At 37.2% G+C, this 22,781-nt stretch overlaps 1 non-coding gene across 1 annotated transcript; it reads left to right on the top strand.

Moving 5' to 3' along the window:
• The first annotated feature begins 18,427 nt into the window (after positions 1-18,427).
• Trnav-aac (transfer RNA valine (anticodon AAC)) lies at positions 18,428-18,500 on the top strand. Its single transcript has one exon. It is a non-coding gene; the product is annotated as a tRNA-Val (tRNA).
• The last annotated feature ends 4,281 nt before the right edge of the window (positions 18,501-22,781 follow it).

Raw genomic sequence — 22,781 nt, 5'->3', positions numbered from 1 at the left:
AATGGAATATAAAATTACCGTAGTCCAACGTCTTGCAGACGTGTCTTAGATACCACCCTCCTACTTTTTTAATAGAGCAAGGATATTCGTTTGTTTCAGGTTTTTATTGAGAAATACCTGAGTAAATTTAAATTTTCTCTGAAGAATAATTCTGTTACTTTATGACATTCTTAAAAATAGCAATCAAAATAGCGACATCAATCAGCGTTTCCTAATGGCTCGCATGTTATGCTCATAAATCGCCCAAAACTAAGCGTTTTAATATTTCCTTAAGTTCATTTTTATCTTGGAATTGTTTGCTCACGATGGCTTATAATTTCACGCATACTAAGCAGATCAAGTAGCCATTCAGCAAATATCATACGAAAAAGTTAGGCGATAGAGTATTTTAATAGAGGTTCTAAAAATTGCCTCTTGTTCAGTATTTCAACAGTAATTGAAACACTTTTGTGCAGGAATTCGCATACCGGATTAACCGTTATTACAATAAATCTAACTGGTATGCAGTAACTTTATTTACGTCTCGACTCAACTAGAATTAGTGTTAAATTTAGGGAGATATCTGATATTCGCATTCCATTTTTTATCAAAAACATTTCAACAATAAAATCGTTGCTCTATAAAATAGGAGCATTCATAGACTGAGATCGACACAGTCGGTGTTCGAATTACAACGATCTCGCTTTCGGAGTGTACAGTTTTTAACCAAAAACTATTTTAATTAGAAGCAGCATCCTGCTGCTGGTATGATTGCCGTCGTCGTCGTATCAGGTTGCTGCCAACAATTCGGGAGATTTACGACAAAATTAGGTCAAAAGTTAAATCATCGGTAGATAAATTGCCATTTTAACACGACATAATGCCTGTAATGGAGAGCTCTCGAATGGATAACCGTGAGGGGAAAAAAGAGTATATTCCACGCAGGCATAATACTGCTGGTGAGAAGCGAAAGCCTGTGCGCACAGGAGACTATCATCCAGATTAACATGTCAAACCATTATGAAATATGTCTGAGCCAGAAGACAAAGGCGAGGCCAAATCCGGACGGACTTGATCAAACCCAGCTTCAGCATCCCCAAAATATGCATGGCATCGGTCTGACTTGCGGTGGGAAAAGGCGAATAAAACAAGAGAAAAAAGTCAGTGGAAAATGCTTATCCACCGGAGCCGCGGCCGTGCGACGAAGTTGCCTTTCGAGGCCAATTCCGGTCGTTTTCCCGAGCATCATATCATATCAAGGGTGAGAGCAATTCGGTACAGTGCAAACAAGTTACACCCAGTAACAAATCCCGTGGAAAATATGCAGGTTTTGATTTATTTTCGGTGCGTACACGGATTCATAAATTATCTCATTGGTGCGTCGGAAGCGTCTCTGTCGAGGAGCGCCAGCATCACATCCGCCACCGCCGTCGCTGTTGTCGTCGTCGTCATCGTCAGGCAAATTGTGCGTATGTATAGAAAAGCATTCAAGCTAGAGAGAGTGAAAAGGGAAACAGCGGAAAAGCCGTACGCGCCGCGAAAAGTTTCCCATAAAATATCATTAGCAGAAGATATAACGAGTCAACGCGATAGATCCGAAGGGGATTCCTGCTTTACGGGAGGATTCGATTGGATTTGGTAACTTTGGTCGGTACGCGCCGTCCGTCGTTGTCTTGTCAGTCCAGATACGGAGAGGTGTAGCAGAACGAACTATGACAAGTCATGCATTCAGCCGAATCGGCGTGTTCTGCTTCGATGACAGTTTTATTGTTGACATGTTGGTGGAAAGAAAAAGTTATCGACAGTTACGCAGAGGGACGGAAGGGGAGCGAACCCCTAAGGATGGATTGGAATCGCAGCTCTAATGACTAAAGCACTCTTGCTTATCGTGTTCGCAGCGCGGCTGAGTTGCTTATTTGCCATATGGATCATTTGCGTAATAAAGTATCGTGTTGATGGAAGACGGACAACGAGAACCCGTGATTGGAATCGGCTGGAGCAGTGAAATCTTCACGAACAGCGGGTGTCACTGAGGTTAAATTGAACTATGTTTTGGCTAAAATCTGGATGATCATAAAGGAAAAAGTCTTGATGTAAAACAGGTGCAAAGTATATATTATATAAGCATCATGTTCAGTATTAATTAACTCCCTAGAAAAATTTCTCGCACTCAATTTTAAGCAAAATTTTTCGCTTGTTAACAGTATATTAATCAAACTTCAAAAATTTACAAGATTACTCAGCGCCATTTTTTATTCTAACTAAAAACCCTCTATTGAATTATAATATTCCCAGATGATCTGAGTCTCCTTCTTGTATTTTCAGTTTCTAATTTCAATCTGTAGTTGCAATATTGACCTGATATGTTTTTAGACGTTTTGGTTTTTTTACCATCCGCATCCAATCATTAATATTCAAAATTTCCGTTCACTTTTTGTTTAGTTTTTTCTGTACCTTAATAATCAGTTCTTTACACCCCAGGTTAAGCAATTTTTCTTGTGTGTGTTTTTCATACTTGGAAATTTTTGCTTAACATAAACCTAAAGCTTATCATACGCTAATTAAATCGCTTTTTACGCGGTTCCGATGGGGTTTTTACGCATATTTCGTTTTTTTTTGTTTTCAAAGCGGTAATTATATCAATACAGATTAAAAATAACTGAAGGTTGGGATAGTATAATCTTTCAGAAAAAGTATGTGGGTCGAAGCCACGGCTCCGTTCGTTCGTTCAAGGAAATACTCGTGCTTTCGTTTTTTTGTTCGTTGTTATCCACGTTCGTACGAGAGTACATTCGTGAATTGTACAAATTTTGCGTAATGTTGCAATTCTATTCGATAACATGCAATACGAATATTCTATACAATCAACAAAAGTGCTGTACAATCTACGAATTCCATGGTAACGAAACGTGCGTGCAAAGAATAACGAAAAAATATTTTCAGCGTAGCTTTTTTTCAGAGACTTAAATGAGTTTTCTCGTAAATATAAAGATAAAGCAAAGAACACAGTGAGCAATTTCTATACGGCACTTTTACGTAATTTGATGCGTTTTGGTAATGACTAGGGACACCAACATTTATAGGAATAGTTGAATAGCTATAATCTTTTATTTTTTTCCTGTTTGGGCTTTTGGAAATTTTTTATTTTGTCGACTTGTGTTGCTTGCATATTTGATTTCTTTCCTCAGAGAAAAAAAGCCTATTATTTTCTGTTTTAAGTTTATTTTTTTTCTATTTCAATTGTGTTGTTTTTTATGTTATCTCTACTTTTTTGTTTTTTTTTTTCCCATTTTATCCTGTGTTTTTCATGCATTGATTTGATTCTGCTTGGGCTCATTTTTTCAAGATAAAAAAAGTGTAAAAACGTGTAAATGCCAATATTTAAGAGTTTTTTTCTGCACATTTTCTCACTGTTTATTTGCTTGTTTCTTTCATTTCTATTAAATTTTGTGATTGTTTTTATTTCTGTTTGGCTTACTTGCGGTTTCACTGTATTTTGTGCACTTGAATTTTGATTTATTTTGTTTTTTTATTTTTTTTCCTCATATATCGTTTATTTGACACGGCACAAATACAATTTAATGTTTAACGGCGCCAATTATATCTGGTGACTTAAAAACTAAAAGCAAATTTTTTATCCTCGCGGCCGACTACGAGCTGAAATTAAGTCTAACTTAAAACTAGCATGAATTTTTCAATCAGTGTTTTGTTGTTGAATGGTCGTCTGATGCTCTTCGAATGGCCGATGTCATGAACTGGGGCAGGGGCTTGTATTCTCGGGTCCTGGAGGTATTGTGCGGGGTCTAGTTGCTGGTTATGGTTCGTTGTTGTTGTTCGCTAGTGTTCAAGTGGCCATATGGTATGTGTCGCTGAGCCAAGATATCACTAAAGGCCTCGGGTTCTCTGGTCGTGGCGAATTCGAGTGGGGTGCAGTTGCTGATTCCAAAATCTGTGCTTAAGGTTCAAACGTGTTCTTGTCGTTTTGTTGGGTGTAGACGGAGGGGAACGGGACTAGACTGGGGCATGGATGGATTTTAGGAAAACGTATATAAGGGTCATGTAGGGTATGTCACGGCTCGCCAAGACATCACGAACAGGTACAGCTGGCCGTCTACCTCCGGCCTCAAGGGAAGCTACTAATTTAGACCTGGCGTCACGGTGGACAGGGCATGACCAAAAAACGTGCTCTATGTCGTGATAACCTTCACCACAGGCACAGATATCACTTTCCCCGAGCCCAAAACGACGGAGATGCGTGTCAAATCTATAGTGATTGGACATAAGCCGGGACATCACGCAAATGAAATCCCGACCTACATCCAACCCCTTGAACCACGGGTTCGTCGATACTTTGGGTATAATGGAATGTAACCACCTTCCCAGTTCCCCTCTGGTCCAGGAATTTTGCCAACTGATGATCGTATTCTGACGTACAAATGCAAAATGTCATTAAAAGCAATTGGTCTTTCATAAATTTCACCGTTTGTTGCGCCCACCTTAGCCAAAGAGTCTGCTTTCTCATTGCCCGGTATCGAGCAGTGAGAAGGGACCCACACTAAGGTAATCTGAGAAGATTTTTCGGATAAAGCACTCAGATGTTCCCGTATTTTCCCCAGGAAATACGGAGAGTGCTTAACATCTTTCATCGATCGGAGAGCCTCAATGGAACTGAGACTGTCCGTAAAGATGAAATAATGGTCCGTGGGCATTTTTTCGATAATCCCTAGGGTGTACTGAATTGCAGCTAATTCTGCGACGTAAACAGAAGCAGGATTATCGAGCTGATGGGAGACGGTTAAATTGTTATTGAAGATACCGAAGCCAGTGGACCCATCGAGAAGTGATCCGTCAGTGTAGAACATATTGTCGTAGTTGATATTTCGATATTTATTAGAAAAAATTTTGGGGATCTGCTGCACGCGTAAATGATCCGGGATTCCACGGGTTTCGTCTATTATGGATGTATCAAAAAACACAGTAGAATCAGAAGTATTCAATAAGTTGACACGATTTGGAATATTCGGAGAAGGATTGATATTTTGGGACATGTGATTGAAATACAATGTCATAAAACGGGTTTGAGAATTAAGTTCGATTAACCTTTCAAAATTTTCAATCACGGGACGGTTCAAGACCTCACATTTGATAAGAATACGAGTTGACAGGCTCCAAAAGCGGGTTTTCAATGGTAGTACTCCAGCTAAGACCTCCAAACTCATTGCATGGGTCGATTGCATGCAACCTAAGGCGATACGCAAACAACGATATTGTATTCGCTCCAGTTTGATCAAATGTGTGTTTGCTGCGGAGCGGAAGCAGAAACACCCGTACTCAATAACAGACAATATGGTTGTTTGGTAAAGCCTTATAAGGTCTCCTGGATAGGCTCCCCACCATTGTCCGGTTATTGTGCGAAGAAAATTCACTCTTTGTTGACATTTTTTCATCAGATACCTAATGTGACAACCCCAGGTGCCTTTAGAGTCGAACCAGACACCAAGATATTTGTGTACCAAAACCTGAGAAATCGTTTTACCCATTAATTGTGTTTGAAGCTGAGCAGGTTCATGCTTCCTTGAAAAAAAACTACTATCTCAGTCTTCTCCGGAGAGAATTCGATACCTAGCTGTAAAGCCCAAGCGGACAAATTGTCCAAGGTATCTTGCAATGGTCCTTGCAAATCGGCAGCTTTGGCTCCTGTAACAGAGATTACACTGTCGTCTGCAAGTTGTCTTATCGTGCATGAATTTGCCAGACATTCGTCGATGTCATTTACATAAAAATTGTAAAGAAGGGGGCTTAAACATGAGCCCTGGGGAAGACCCATGTAGCTAATTCGAAAAGTTCGCCGTGCGTAAAATGCATGTGCTTTTCGGACAACAAATTGTGCAAGAAATTGTTCAACATTGGAGAAAATCCTTGTCGGTGAAGTTTGCCCGAAAGAATGTCAATAGAAACGGAATCAAAAGCCCCCTTAATGTCCAAGAACGCAGACGCCATTTGTTCTTTGCAAGCATACGCCAACTGAATATCTGTTGAAAGCAACGAAGACAATCATTCGTCCCTTTGGCACGGCGGAAGCCAAACTGAGTATCTGATAGTAGACCATTTGATTCGACCCAATGGTCTAAACGACGGAGTATCATTTTTTCCATCAATTTCCGGATACAGGATAGCATTGCAATCGGCCTATAAGAGTTGTGATCAGAAGCTGGTTTCCCTGGTTTTTGGATGGCGATAACCTTCACTTGTCTCCAATCCTGTGGTACAATGTTTTGCTCCAGGAACTTATTGAATAAGTTCAACAAGCGCCTCTTGGCATTGCCGGGTAGATTCTTCAACAAGTTGAATTTGATTCTATCTAACCCAGGCGCGTTATTGTTACAGGACAGGAGGGCAACTGAAAATTCTGCCATCGTAAAAAGTGATTCTATCGCGTCGTTGCCCGGAGACGCGTCGCGAACAAAGTTTTGCGCAGGAACACAGTTCGGACATACTTTCCTGGCAAAATCAAATATCCACCGACTTGAAGACTCCTCGCTTTCGTTGACCGTTACGCGATTCCGCATTTTTCGGGCTGTGTTCCAAAGAGTGCTCATAGATGTCTCCCTCGACGTCTCGTTCACGAACCGACGCCAATATACGCGTTTCTTTGCTTTAGCCAGGCTTTTAAGCTTGGTATTAAGCTCCGAGTACCGTATATAGTCGTCGGGTATACCTCCCTTCTGGAAGGCCAAAAACGCGTCGGATCTTTGCGTGTAGACATCGGAGCACTCTTTGTCCCACCACGGAGTTGGAGGCCGCTCTTGGATATTTCTTCGTTTGGGCTTGCAACGCGACGTCGAGAATCAAGCCCGCGAGGAGGTTGTATTCTTCAAGTGGTGGATTAGGTTGAATCGACTCGACCGCTTTGGAAATCATTTCCTCGTATAACTTCCAATCGACATTCCGTGTGAGGTCATACGGAATGTCAACTGGTCGCATGCGAGTTGACCCGCTAGTGATTGAGATATAAATAGGCAAATGGTCGCTACCGTGAGGATCGAGGATTACCTTCCATGTGCAATCCAACCGTAGCGACGTCGAACATAAGGATAGATCCAAAGCGCTTGGGCGCGCTGGAGGTTTCGGGATACGTGTCATTTCACCGTTGTTTAAAATAGTCATGTCGAAGTCATCGCAAAGGTTATAGATTAAAGAGGAGCGGTTATCATTGTAAGGGGAACCCCAATCCACACCATGAAGTCTCCCAAAATTAAACGTGGCGAGGGAAGAAGTTCTATTAAATCAAAGAGCAGCCGTTGCCCAACCTGTGCTCTGGGAGGAATATATATTGAGGCAATACAAAGCTCTTTACCTTGTATTGTCATTTGACATGCAACAACTTCGATGCCTGGAATCGAGGGGAGGTTAATACGATAGAAAGAATAGCACTTTTTAACCCCTAAAATACTCCTCCATATGGGGTGTCTCGATCAAGGCAAATAATATTAAAATCATGGAAGTTGAGATCAATATTTGAAGTAGGCCAAGTTTCACAAAGGGAAAATGCATTGCATTTGTTTTTATTTATCAAAACTTTAAACGAATCAATTTTTGGTAAAATACTTCTACAATTCCACTGTAAGACAGAGATAGAATCCTTCAGATTAGCAGATGAATTAGGCATCGAAGGATACGATCGCTGCAAGGAGGGGCCATTGAGCAGTCAACTGCTTCAAAAACGTTCTAACTGTTGGGAGGAATGCTGTAAGAAAAACTTTTATTGGATCGGGTACATTGAAAGTTTCAAAAATCCAGTCCACAATGTCAGAAAATTTCACCAGTCCAGCATTTAATTTTTCAACTGGATGTGCAAAAGGAACAACTGGGGTTTTAGATGTTCCAGGAAGTGCTGGGAACTCCTTCTGGGACTTTAAATTTGCAAGCCCAGGAGGAGTTTGCTTCGGTTTTTCCGCTGCACTTTTGGGTTTGTTTGAACCATTCATTTCACTTTGGGAAATCTTTGGACCTTTCCGGGGAAGTTTAGGAGAGGAAATATTTTTCCTCTTTCTAGACTCCCCAGGATTGGCATAGGATGTTCCCGCTGGTGAATCGTCAGAATCGGTTTCATCAGAGGACAACAGATCGAAGGGGTTCGAAGTAACGGGAGAAGTGGTAACGGTCTTCTTCAGCATGTCAGCGTAGGAACGCTTTGAATGCTCTTTGAGAGACCGTTTTATTTTATCCCCGCGCTGCATGTACACCGCACATGTCGAGAGCTCATGCAGATTTTCCCCGCAGTGAATACACTTTTTAGCGTTAACACTGCAAGAATCTTCCGCATGAGACTCCCCACACTTGCCACAACGTGCCTTATTGCAGCAGTAGGCGGCTGTATGGCCTAACTGCTTGCAATTCAGGCAGTTCATGACGTGGGGCACGTAGAGCCTCACAGGGAGACGAACCCGGTGGATCGAGATGTGTCTTGGTAGGGCAGACCCGGCGAACGTAACTCGAAACGAGTCTGACGGAGTGTAAACTTTTTTGTCACCGACGAGCGATACCGACCGCAATTGCTTGCAGTCGAGCACCTTCACATCGGGACATGTGCTGTTCTTGAAGCACCCTTTAGCACTTTTCAATATACACTCCACTATACTTTATAACTTTGTACCGAAAAAAGATAGGATTCTCATTTGTTCTACAAAGTTTCATATTTTTGAATCTTCTACAACTTTGCTGAACAAACTATTCTTCATTCTCTTAACAAAAAAAAGTTAAGTTTTTTATTTTTAGTATAGTAAACTTCTCATACTTCTTGACAATTTGCGATTATGCGGGTCATTCATACAAACAATTGTTTCGAAGACACTTTTAAGCTAGCATGGAGATAAAAGGCGGTATGGAATTAAGTCCTACTGTTTGCCTTATTGGACCACTGTGCACAGCACCATACAAGAAAAATAAAAAAAAATAAAATATTTATTTTATGTTCGTTGATCGCAAATTTCAATATTTTTTCTGTGATTCGATTATCCGGTAAACTCGATTATCCAAAATGAAATTTTTTTTTGATGTTCCGGATAATCGAGTCCGACCTGTATTTATTTTTCATGAATTCTTTTCTTTTATTATTTTCTTTTATTATTATTATTCGGTTTTTTTTTCTTTAAACGATTTTTTTGTTTATTTTTCTGTCAGGTTTCTTTTCCCTTTATTACTTTTTATACCTTATACTAGTATATTAGGGTGATTTTTTATATCAACCTAATTTTTCTCCTATTTTGCTCGATTTTATGTTAAAATTCAGTGTCATCCAATTCGCTTGGTCTTATATTTATTTCCATTGACTCACTTCTTTTGTGTTCCTATATAATTTACAATTCTTTATGTTTTCTTAGATTCAATATGTGATGCTGTTGCCTTCGATGTGGTTACCACTTAATTTGTTTTATTCCATTTTTTGCGTTTTGATTTTCTTTTTCGATGTAATGTTATCTATTCTTGTTTCATTTTCTTTTTCCTTGATTGGGGGATTTTAGTTTCGCCATTCTTCTCTGATATTTGCTGCGGTTCATCTTTGGGTTTTTTTCTAATTTTTTTCCGGAGAATTTGATTTCCGTACTTTTTTTCTTTTCTTCACTTCTAACTTTTGGTATTTCTCTTGATTTACTTGGAATCTTCTGACTTTCTGCTGTTTACTGTATTTTTTCGAGTTTTTTTTTTATTCTCGCTTATTTTCCGTCGGTCTAGTTCCGCCACTGTTGTGGCCAATCACCGACGCCCAGGGAGGCGACTCCACACCCAAGACCCTAACTCACGACCTGTTTATTAACGGACCGGCGCCAACGGCTTTACTTCCTCATGCGATGGAAGGCGTGATCCCAGAGATTTTTCGCCTCAGAAAATCTCCCGGTGTCGGCTAGGATTGAATCTAGACCAGTTGGGTTGGTTGTGAGTGGATCACGCCACCTCACAACCATCGACACCTATGTCGGCGGTGGGATTCGAACCCAGGCGTCGAGCGTGGTTGGCGGAGACGTTACCAACCACACTAGGCCTTGTGCTGTTAATATTTTCTTTTATTTTAGAAACACTCATGTGTTAATTATTCTGTTTCTCCGTACTCAGCTGTTTTTAGTTTTTAGAATTTATTTTTCCGATAACTGAATTCATAATTTTTTATTTGCTGTACTTTTAAGTAATTTTTACTTTAATTTATTATCTCTCGTATATTTCAGGAGTCATTTCATTCATTCATTTGTCGCATTTTTGTTTTCGCTGCTATTTTACGTTCTATTCGTGAAGATGTAATATTTTTTTCTTGAAAGTCATTGCGGCGAGGTTTTTTTTTATTTTGTTCCGCAATTTATCTTACCTTTCTCTTTTATTATTGAATTCTTTGTGTTACCTCCTTTTGGATTATTTGTGTCTGAAAATACGTCCTTGTTTTCCTGTAGATTTTCTCCCTTTCTATATTACTTGCTTCTTGTATTTCTATTGACCTACTTACGGTTTTCATTTCATTATTTGCTTTATTTTTGTGTTCAAACCAGTAACAGTATTACTATTTAGATTTTTTTCTTTACATTCTTTCATTTATCTTGTTTTGTCCTTTATTTTGTTTTTCTTTTTCACTTTTTACTTTTTTTCTGCTAGGCTTTTTGATACTTTTTTCCTCATTTTTATTTTATGCTTGTATACTCAGGACATTGTATTTTATTTGTTTGTTCACTTATTTGTTCGCTTTCATATTTTCCTAGATTTTATAGATTCATGAAGCTAATTTAATAAGTGATCCTACTGACACTAATAGTCTTTTTACGAGCCAAAACTCAAACCTTGGGTGTGCCGTACCTTGAGAGAAGTTTGTAGGCTGAATATATTTATTTGATATGTTTATTTTCTGATATATGCTGTGGTTTATTTCTATATTTTATTCTTTTCTGCTTCTGTTTACTCCTTCTCTTTCCTTTCTTTCTTGGGATATATTTTTATGTTTCTAGAATTTTTCGCATTGTTGTCGTTTACCGTGTTTGTTTTCTTGTGTTTTAGTAATATTTTCTTTCCGTATTTGAATTTGATACTACTTTTTTATTTGCTACAATTTTTTTATTTTTTATTATTTCACTTTTTGGTAATTTGTTGTCCTGTTTTGTGCATGAATGTATATTTTATCTTTATTTTTTCTGTGCGTTTTACTTATTTTTACTCTATTTTAGTTTTATTTTTCTGCCTTTTTGCATTTCAGGATTCTTTTCTTTTTTCCATTTCCAGGTTTTGTTTATCACATTCTTAGGTTGCTGACTTTTGCTGTTAGTATTTCTCTATTCTATTATAGTATTTTTTTCATTGATATTGGTTATTGTTAAATTTATTATGTTTTTTTTTCTATTTTATGTTGGTTTGTACATTTTATCTTACGTTGCAATTGACGCTGTTGTCCTTGAGTTTTTTCTGTCCTTTTTTCTCTGAAGTTATGGAATTGTTCCCCGTTGTTTTTTCTATTTTTTTTTAAATCTTTAAAGTTCAACAATCTGTTTCACGATGTAATCATTCACGATTAAGCCATTTTACTTGTGTATGTTTTTAGTATTTTCAATCGTTGGTACTCGTTTGTATTTTATTGTAATATTTTGCTGTTATATTCTATCATTGATTCAGTATTTTTGTTGTTTTTTTAGATATAAAATCATGCTACATTGCGAAAATGCTAATTAATTTTAGAGATTTTTTTTGTAAATGTTTTCACGTTTTATTAAACCTTTTTTTCTGTCAGACTTTGTATTGTCTTTTCTTTAATGTTTGACCTGCTCTCCCTTTTTAAAATTTTGATTCCTATTGTACTACTGTTTTAATTTGTAATGTTATTTTTCCTGTTTTTGCTTTATATTATTTTTTCACTTATCTGCTATTTCATTCATTGTTCTGATTCTTTCCTGCGTTTTTCTATCATATTCTCAATTTTACATTGGTACATTCAGAAGACTTGTATGTTTCTGTGATTTGTTTTTTTTTAATAGATTTTCTGTTGATATTCAGTTCCATCAAATTTTTTCTGTTTAGTCTGTTTAGTTGTTGTCTTTTCGTTTTTCTCTGCTTTACGTTTAGAATTTATTTATTTATACTGTTCTTTGTTCATTTCTAAGATTGGCTGCAGTTTATTTCTTTTTCTTTTCATCTTTTTAACTGCTTGACTTGCTCTTTCTCATTTTAACCGAACCATTTCATGTTTTTCTTGACTTATCTAAAATTTTACATATTTGTCCAACATGTAAAAACAACAACAACAATATCGCACGCTTAGCCTTGGGGCTAATAGCGGTCTCGATCAACTAGATTAGTTAAGAGATTTCGTTCTCGATATTGAGACAAATCGCGCCAAATGACCGTTGGTCGAATATCGACCATTTTTGATTTGAATGAAACTTTGCACACGTATTTGGCTTAACAAACTAAGTATTTTCCACAGATGGAGAGATTTTTACACCCATGAGTTATATTCTAAAAGGGCGTATGTCTTTTGGCATAGGTTGTATTCGAAGCATTGTAGCTCAGAAACCGTTGGTTGTATAGAAAAACTGTCTGAGAAAGAGTTGTAGGGAATTGAAAATGCATCATAAGAAAATTAAACACTGTACAAAAAAAAATTTTTTTTGACCAAAAAAAATTAAAAATAAACATTAAATTTCAATCAAATTGACGTTAAAAAATATATAAAAAAAGTTGATTTTTTTTAAATTTATTTTTAAATAAACTTGACGTTAAAACGCAACTTTCAAGAAAATAAAGTCCAGGATGGAGAAACGAAAAATATATTTTTTATGGTGGGCAATTTTTTTATATAAATTCTAATTCAAACATTTTTCAAAATATTTATATTCTGATGATTTTAAAAGAAGCGGAGAGTCATTTTAAATCAAAAAGCTCTTGGTAGTTAACATTCTAAAGGCATCGGTTTTCGAGTTATTGTGAATTCAAGCTCGAAAAATTATTTAAATTTAGGAAAATACACGTTTTTCTTAATTTGTCCGTGATTCTCCAGCAAAAACCTTACGTTTATTGGAATGCTTGATCAAATTTTTTTTATGATGCATTTTCAATTCCCTACAACTCATTCTCAGGTAGTTTTTCTATACAACCAACGGTTTCTGGACTACAATGCTTCGCATAAAACCTATGCCAAAAGACATACGCCCTTTTGGAATGTAACTCATGGGTGTAAAAAATCTCTCTATCTGTGAAAAATGCTCAGTTTGTTGAACTAAATACGTGTGCAAAGTTTTATTCAAATCAAAAATGGTCGATTAAATTTTCGCGTTTTTACAGGTCATTTGAAATGATTTTTGTTCTATTGTTTTTTGGCACATTTTGCATGTGTAGGATAAGTACGACGATATACCGTGCCCCAGTGCCGAGTCGAGAAAATTTCCAGCTCGAAAAGATCCTCGACTCGATCGGGAATCAAACCCGATATCACAACCGTGTGGGAGAGCTAGACGACCGACATCGCTAACCACAGAGTCGCGGGGACCACATCCAACATGTATAACACCCATTATTAACTGTTTTAAAAATTGTTCTGTCTTAGCTGGATTATTTCCTCAATCTTTCGAACCTGTAATATTTTTCTTTCAATATACTGTTTTTTTTTAATTAAAGTTTTTTTCCTGTATGTAAGGATTATATCACTTTTTCGTTTATTTCTAACATTTTTTTTTCAATTTTTCATCGACTGTTTTCATATCGTGTTGTCTGCTTTTTTCAGTTCTGTTCCTTCATTAATTCTGTTTATCCGTCTGATTTCTCTAATTCATTCAATTGTTTCAGGAGTTTTTCATTTTTTTTGCTGTAAATTTATATTCAACAGTGAAGGAATTAGACTTTAATTAGAAACTGCATAGCAGAAAAGCCAGGAATTAAGAATTGACGAAAATACCTATAATTACATCATAACTACGTATTTGAGTCAGGAATAAAGAACTTTTCACTTTGATCGCGCACGATAGGTCTCGTTGTAAGTAACTTGTTATAACCAACTAGCATTGGCCAAAATCTGCAAAAGTATCGATACTCGAGCATCGATAATTTTTCCTGGTCGTATCGATACCAGGTTGATATTGAACGCGGAGCATCGATATCAGCTGTATCGATATTCTACCTGCTACTTAAAACAGGTCTACGAAAAGCGGCAGTTTTTTTTAGCTTCATTACGGTCAATCAGAGATGGCAAATGTTTTCGAAAAAGTTTGCAACTGCACGAAAAACTGACAAAATCTGCATGAAATTTGAAAAAATAAATCTGGCCGTGATTTGAAAAAAAAAATTCGTTTGCGTTGGCAAAAGTGTGCAGAAATCTTTTTTATTGAAGAAAGAAGATACAGCTTAACAATGTGAAACTTTTTAAATAGGGAACTAGAAACATTCTGCAGTGCTTCTAAACGGTACAAGACATCGACCTAATTTAAGTTAAGCTTCCGTTTTATGTTTAGAGTTTTTCGTTTTACAGACAAATCACAATTTCTGGTGAAAATGTTGCATTTTTGTCTTTAAACTGATCACTCTCATATTCAAACATAGCAAGAAGATTTTAGAACGGGTTTCTTAGTAGTCCTTCAACTTAATTTAGTCATATTTTACGCGTTTTCATAAAAATTTGGGACGAAACCCCCGCATAAAAAGACTGCTGTATAATTATTGGAATACTAAGCCATTCACCACAAAATGCTTGTCTGGTGAGTGACGCGGCGATTCCGGTTTTGCTCTGCATAGACAGTATTGTCTATTGCCAAACAATTTTTCTCGCAAGAGGCATGAAAACCATCTTAGAAGTGCGCGGGTATATGCAATCTGTTGGTGACTTTTACAAAAAGAATTAAATTTCCGCGCAGCTTGTTTAAGACATTCAGGCAATTGGCCGTATCCGTAAATTCTCAGATTTTATATCCCTTCAGTATCGAAAAAATATCGGGGCGAAAGTATCGATCCAGCCTAATATCATCGTCAGTAGCATCGATAAAAAATACCGATATTAAGGCCCCACGGTATCGATACCAAAGGTATCGATACGGTATCGGCCAATGCTATAATCAACAGCAGCAAACGAACACAAAGACGGAACGGTGATATAAAATGAAACAATAGCCGCTGTCGGTAGCACGACCAGCTGCCAGCGGCGGTGGCTGCCAATGAACTGACTAGAAAAATTTTATTGTCTGTTTCTTCTGATCATTTCAATATACAATAATCGGATTAGATCGCTGGCAGTGGAACTGCGACAAATTACGTTTTGCCGCAACACACTTCAATCTCTGAATTTCAGTAATACTCGAATCTTATAATTATTGTGTCTGAACATTATAATTCCAGTTTAACATTCGCTATCCACACAGTACCAAAAAATGAAATTTACAACTAATACAAATGAAAGCACATACTGATTACTAGCACATAAAGTGAAAAACATATACAATTTTACACCGTTAATAATGTACAATACAGAATCGTTTTAAGAAATGTAAATTTGTACGTTAATTGATATAAACCTTAAGCTTCAAATATAAATATGCATGCAAATTCACAATATATTCATTTACTTTGCATGTGAATATAATGCCATACGGAATATTACGTGGTTTTCAATGCTCCATTTATGTGCATTCAAAGTAATGTAAATTTTCTTTACTGTGCAGATAAATTTCCTACTTTCAATCAATCCCAAAATTGAAAGTTTAACATTCCACAAATTGGAAATTTTATTAGCAAACTGCCTCAAAAAGTATCGGACGCAGCTATACTCTTGTACGGATTAAGTGTTTCCTGCCAAATTGCCAATCGGCTGGACGCAATGGTGATTTTTTCTGTATTTTTTAGCTATTTAATTTTGGAACTGAATTTTACAACATCCCTATTATACCGTATTTTAAATGAATTTCACTCTTTGAATTCTAACCATATTTTCTAAGATTATAAATACACAGTACCAAAAAATGAAATTTACAACTAATATAAATGAAAGCACATAACGATTTCTAGCACATAAAGTGAAAAACATATACAATTCCACACCGTAAATAATGGTCAATACAGAATCGTTTAAAGACATGTAAATTTGTACGTTAATTGATATAAACTTAAAGCTTCTAATATAAATATGCATGCAAATTCACAATATATTCATTAACTTTGCATGTGAATATAATGCCACACGGAATATTACGTGGTTTCCAATGCTCCATTTATGTGCATTTAAAGTAATGTAAATTTTCTTTACTGTGTAGATTATTTAGAGGTTTTGGATCCATTCTTCAAATCAGGTATTTTATGTACATCTGGTAATCTGAATTTTTAATAAGGACATTGTAATAAAGTTTACCTTTTTCACGAACGTTTTTTTAAGCATAGCCACTCGAAAGTAAAAAGTTCGAAAAGTTGAGAACGTAATCTAGGATTTGTTAAGGTTTTTTTATAATTTTGAAATTTTGACTGAGGATAATTTTGTGCTGATTTACTTCAGTAACTTTTAAAACCTGCTATCAAAACAGTAGCAATAAGCTTCTCCTTTTCACTGGTAATGAGCTCAACATTTTTAATCTAATGGTTGAAGAAGAACATATATCCTCAAAGTAGTTCTTGGACTCCAAGGTACTAAAAACTCAAACATTCATAATTGAATTTAATCACATTCTATCGCCTCTAGAGGGGAAAAATTTCACAAGGAAAACATCGACTGCCGTCTCTACAGATCAAAACTACCTGTTTTCCTGATATTGCAGACAAAGCAGCATAAAATAGCAATTTTGATTCAAGGTAAATTGTTGTCGTTCACCCATTTATTCATATCTAAAGAGCGTTAAAAATTGTCTCATCTCTTACGCAGTTAATAAATCACAAGTTCCAAGCACGCCTACATTCAAATAGATTTCATTCCGCTAGATTCCGCAGGTCGTAAAGAAAAACCCATACGTGTAGCTCCCTTTTTTTTCGCCGAAAAACTCTCAAGGCCATAAATTTGGGATGCAATCTTCTGAAGAGAGAAAAATAAACTGAACAGTATGACTACACAGTACCAAAAAATGAAATCTACAACTAATACAAAGCACATAACGATTTCTAATAATACAAAGCACATAACGATTTCTAGCACATAAAGTGAATAATATATACAATTTCACACCGTTAATAATGCACAATACAGAATCGTTTTAAGCCATGTAAATTTGTATGTTAATTGATATAAACTTAAAGCTTCGAATATAAATATGCATGCAAATTCACAATATATTCATTTACTTTGCATGTGAATATAAATACCACACGGAATATTACATGGTTTACAATGCTCCATTTATGTGCATTAAAAGTGATGTAAATTTTTTTTACTGTGTAGCTGACAAACGATTCGTCACACTTGTAAATCATCAATAAGACCATTAGCGTCTATCGCCGGATTGCAATCTAGGTTTTATGCGAGCGCGAACCGAATGACGAAGGTACCGGTTGCCGTGTGTCACTCCGGATGTCCTGTAATCGAAGTTGTAACAGTTCGGATAGCGCATCGTTTCGACGGGTTCCGTGACCAATCGTCCCGGCTCCCGAGATTGCCACTTGCAGATAGTGTGTAAATATTTATATTAATATCCCAGCCGACCGTGGTGGAAAGTTTTACTTTGTCGCGAAGCTTTCCGAAGGCACGGAGACCCGGCGGTGACGGAGGCTGCGGCAGTCAGGTCACGTGCCACGCTGGTTCGCTAGATTGATTTCGTTGTGTCTGATCGGATCCCACCTAATGGCCGACGATGCGCGCGCGATGGCGACAAACGAGTGAACTGCTGCAATGTCGGACAGCGCCGGCAATTGCCGGAAGGAAGTTGCGATTGCTTTGTTCGAATTTTCACGCTCGTGTCCCTGAGTTCTATCGGTAATCAATTATCGGACTGTGCAATTGTACACATTGTACCTTTGTTTTCGATTTTATAACGATTTTGGCGGGGGTCGTGATCAGATTGAGTGTTCCTCCACTCGAAAGCAAAAAGTTCGAAAAATTACTAGCAAGGTTTTTTTTAATCTCGAAATTTTGGTTACGAATAATTTTGTGTTGATATACTTCAGTAACTTTTAAAAACTGCTATCAAAAAAGTAGCAATAGGCTTCACCTTTTCACTGGTGATGAATTCAACAGTTTCAATCTAATTTTTAAAAGAAGAACAGAAATCCTGAAAGTAGTTCTTGGACTTTAAGGTACTGAAAACTTCAACTTTCATAATTGAGTTTAACCATATTCTAGCGCCTCTGGAGAGGAAAGTTTCACAAGACAAACATCGACTGCCGTCACTACTGATCAAAACTTCAATTGAGTCTTACGAATAATGAGGCTTTGAAGACTTCCGCAGATTCTGTAAGATTCATCCAATCCCTCAAGTGCACATCTAATCCTGCATGGAATTTCTAGTTCGTTATGACAGATGTTTCCGTGGTGTAGTGGTTATCACATCCGCCTAACACGCGGAAGGCCCCCGGTTCGATCCCGGGCGGAAACAGTATTATTTTTTATGCTATTGCCCTCATGATAACAGGTTTTCAAAATTAAAGAAGGAGGAGTCCCCATCTCGGATTTAGTTTGGAGCTAATCCCGGATTCGAAGCATCATCCCCGTTCCTGTAGACTCATACTTTGTTTATTTTTCGAAAGCAGCGTATGATTTAGTTCAGTGTAATTTTATGTGAAAAATGCAAAAAAATCAAACATAAAAAATACTGGGTAACGAATACAGATTTGAATTTTTTAAGCTGTAATTTTTCCAGATGAAATATATTTTTAAAACATTTTTCAAAATTACTGCTTTCGCGAGAACGTGTAAAATGTCAAAAACTGTTCATTAGGATCAGAGACATTCACCTTTAGCTATTCAGATATTTGGCGAGGGAATCATTTACTTTATTTCAACTGAAATTGATTTAATCGCATATATTTTGCTCACTAATGGTATACTTATATAATCGAATCGAAGATATTTTTTGTAGTTTTAATTATAATTTCCAATTAAACATATGTAAATTGTTATTGCGAACCCATTACGGGCATTTGACTGGTATTCAGCAGGAATTACCGGCATCCTTGTACGACGCCGAACGCAACACACGCACCGAAACGGTCCGCCGAACAAACGCGGGGGCAGAATTATGACAAATGCATCGCCATCTCCGCTAAACAAACGACAACAAAAGAAAGCAGAAGCCTGTGTCGTGCGTTAGCAGGGGTGCCGAGCAGCAATTCATTTTCGCTAAGTGAATTCGATAAATTTACATCGTCATGATGCCACCGTTAGTTACATCCAGCAGCCTACAGTTGAAGCAGTAGCATTATGACAGTGACAACCATAAACAGACAGGAGCAAAGTTCCGGGTGTGGTGCGCTTCGGAAGCGATCGGTGCGAAGGATCCGTCAACCAGTCAACCGGCCAGCAGCAGGCGGTCGGCGAACAAAAGGGGGACACTATCCCACCACAAGCACATATGACAGCTCGACACGTCAGCATCAGACCAGCAGCAACAGCAGCAGTAGAGGAGTAGAGGCAGTGATTTTGGCAATCAAATCAATTTCCACCGGATTTTGGCTCGGATGATGGAAAGTGAAAGCGCTGAGGTATTAAAATCCATGACTTCTCTACCCTCCCGGTCTTGATCGGAGCCGGCGGAAAGTGAGCAAAGTTTCAGCCACACACGTAGACGGGGGAAGGAAATTGAAGTGAATTGTTGTATGTCACTCAATCGAAGCGGTTACCGAGGGGTTAGCCAATAAAGTCTGAAAGCTTACATTAATTAAAGAATGTGCTGCTTAATTTCAGCTGGAATAAGGAATTTTCTCGTCGATATTCTTGACAGTTCCGACTCGCAGACGCATCCTTGCACCCCTTTCCGCCGGTTTCGCGAAAGCATATCACAATAAAAGAACTAGCACATCCTGGTAGCATCCCCGTGCGTCCTGATTTCGGCATGTGTATCGTTACATTACCCTGCCGCTGTTGTTGTCGTCCTCGTCGTCGTCGTCATCATCATCAACGTGAAAAACGATGAATGTGTATGGTTGGGATTATTACTAATATGCCAAAGTGGCATGCGAAGCTAATAGAGTTCGAGTTAACCTTAAGTGAGCAGCTCAATCTCACGGAAACGGATTATGCGATTCAACCAAAGAACGCGGCACGAGGGTATAGTAGTGTGGTGCCGGGAAGGTGGAGAACTTTGCAGGGGTAAGCAAGATTTATGGAAAGTAATAATTTTATGACACCGCACACATGTGTGATGTGGGTATTTGGAAGGAATTTCGCAGAATGTGTATGCGCCCACGGTTGCTCGGGCAGAAAAGAAAGTCGTCTTCTGCATGGGCTTTCCCGCAGCCTCTCGTATGCATTTAGTAAATTAAAAGATTAGAAAAATTGAAGGATCACTTCCTGCTGGCTGCTAGAAGTAGCGCATTTACTTAGGGCCCTCGGCCTCGGAGAAGCTTGCCCAAGTCGGGGCATTGGATTTATGCAAATATCTACATTGGGATGATAAATTTGCTCAGCAGTAACGAAACATATTAATGTGCAAACAGGATGTATCCCTTACGCGGGTAAACGGCCGGACGAATGGAAATATTTGCAGACTGTTCAATGTTGCTACTGGTTATCACAAATTGCTTGGAAAAGTTTTCACCACCCTTTGAACAGCGGATTTTTTTGCATTTCCATTTCATTCTGGAAATTAAATTGAATTTGTACACTACACTACAGTGTAATAACAAATTAAATATGACTATGTTATCGCAACTGAATGATTTCGTGGCCGATTTGATTTTGTTTTAGTATTTTTCATTAGTTTTTATACCCATAACCTTGATTTATCAAACTACTTTACAGCTGTTTCAAAAAAGGCTTTGCAACCTCTTAAAGGGCAGCATCAGGTCAAGTCAAAGTAGCAGCAATGACTCTTTACACGCATGTTATAACTTAGCCCTTTAGTGCTCAGTGCCGCCTTTAAACGGTCTTCAGTTGAACCTCTAAAAAGCTTCAATCAATACTTAAAAATTGTTTATAAAAATTTATAGTGATTTTTTCGAAGTCCGTCTGAAAATTAACTTGGGCACTAGAGGGTTAAGTTGAAATAACTTTCTTACACCGCCTGAAAACCATTATCAAACTAATAATGAATCTAAAACATATCTCCGTCTGCTGATCGTTTGAAGCTTTATTAACCTTTCATAATAGCTATAAGTATCGGCTATGCTCAAGTGCAATCGTCATGAAACCGTAAATAACAACCATCATCGCAGTACAAACTGCTAAGAGAATCACACAAGCGGTTGCAGATGTATTAATTTGCAGGTCTCCATCTCTTTCTTTCTCCCGAATTTTAACCTGATAGCACCATAATGAATCAGAAAGCGAATAATAAATCGTTCAGGATTTGTGTTTGTCTAGATTTAAATTGATTCCAAACAAGCACAGAATAAAGCAAAAAAGCTGAAAAAATACAAAAAGAAGAAAGAAATTAAAAATTCACCTTAGTCGAGCTCAGCATAGCGGAAAGACGCCTCTTAAAATCAGAAAAGATAAAAAGATAATTGAACGATTTTCTTTGACGGAGAAAATCTCGGACAAGTTAAATAAAAATGTTTTCAAATAAAGATTAAAGTACAGAAAAGCATTTCCTGAGGCCAAAGAAATGAACAAAATAATCCTAATTGAAATTTAAAAAAAATGAATAAATGTTTCAAGGAATCAGAAAAAAATCAGAAATGTAAATGAGAGATTATAGAGAACCTGAAAACAAATACAAGTAAACAGAATATTTTCAAAATCAATTTAAAAGAGACGCAGTCAAAACCCTTCTAAAGCTCATGAAAGATCAAACAAGGAACTGTTTCCAGTTAAGCTCAAAATAGTGAACATAAACTCGTATTTAGCTGAGAAAATACTGTATAAAATATCTATAAAAAGTGTTTTAATTCGTGAGGGAAGCTTGGACAATGTCCTACTAAATAAAAAGTAGTTCATAATAGCAAATAAAAAAATGCTTTTATATATAGCCCAATTGAGCTCAAAATTGTTAAATAAACGCTTTAAAAGCAGAAAAAAGCATGATAAAGCATGAGATCATCACAGCGAATCAGAGGATAAATGAACCCAAATTAAGTACCAGAAACGCTTTAAAGAGCCAGAAAAGCCAACAAAAGAGAAAGCAAACTGTAAACTGAACTCAGGAACGTTTATGAGAATCTAGAACACTAGTTCATCTATAATCTTGATCAAACACAAAATCGCCAAAAGTATATGGGTCATTCCATACGAAGTGACCACGAAAAAGCACAAACATGGACACGACCATCACAGATTTTGCTCAAAGTTGGGAGACTTATTCATCTACTGTCACTTTGGAAAAATCCCAAATTTGGTGTCGATTGGAATACCTCTCGCTTTGTGTGATTACCCTGTTTATTGCAAAGTCACGCATTTGTTGTTCAAAATCTCTTTTTTCTGTTTCTTACAATTCATAGACGTAAGATGTCCGAACAATACTGATAGATGATTTTTGAAGAAAATAAACCAAGGAATCCAGAAAAATATAAGTTTTGACCGGAAGTGTTGCCAGATAAATTATTTTTGTATTTGAAAACTTAATTTACATTTTTCGGCAAATACAGCCATTTTTGTTTTAAATTTGATATTTTCTTCGTCTTCCTTGGAAAATTTCACATAAGAAACAACTATCAACCCGAGGTAATATAAGCCAATCTCGAGATATAACATTTTTACGAGAAAAGTTGTAAATTCCGTA

This window comes from Wyeomyia smithii, chromosome 1, assembly GCF_029784165.1.
Source record: "Wyeomyia smithii strain HCP4-BCI-WySm-NY-G18 chromosome 1, ASM2978416v1, whole genome shotgun sequence".
In the NCBI taxonomy this organism is placed as follows: domain Eukaryota; kingdom Metazoa; phylum Arthropoda; class Insecta; order Diptera; family Culicidae; genus Wyeomyia; species Wyeomyia smithii.
Note: the sequence above shows the minus strand (reverse complement) of the source record. Positions and strands in the feature narration are given on the sequence as shown.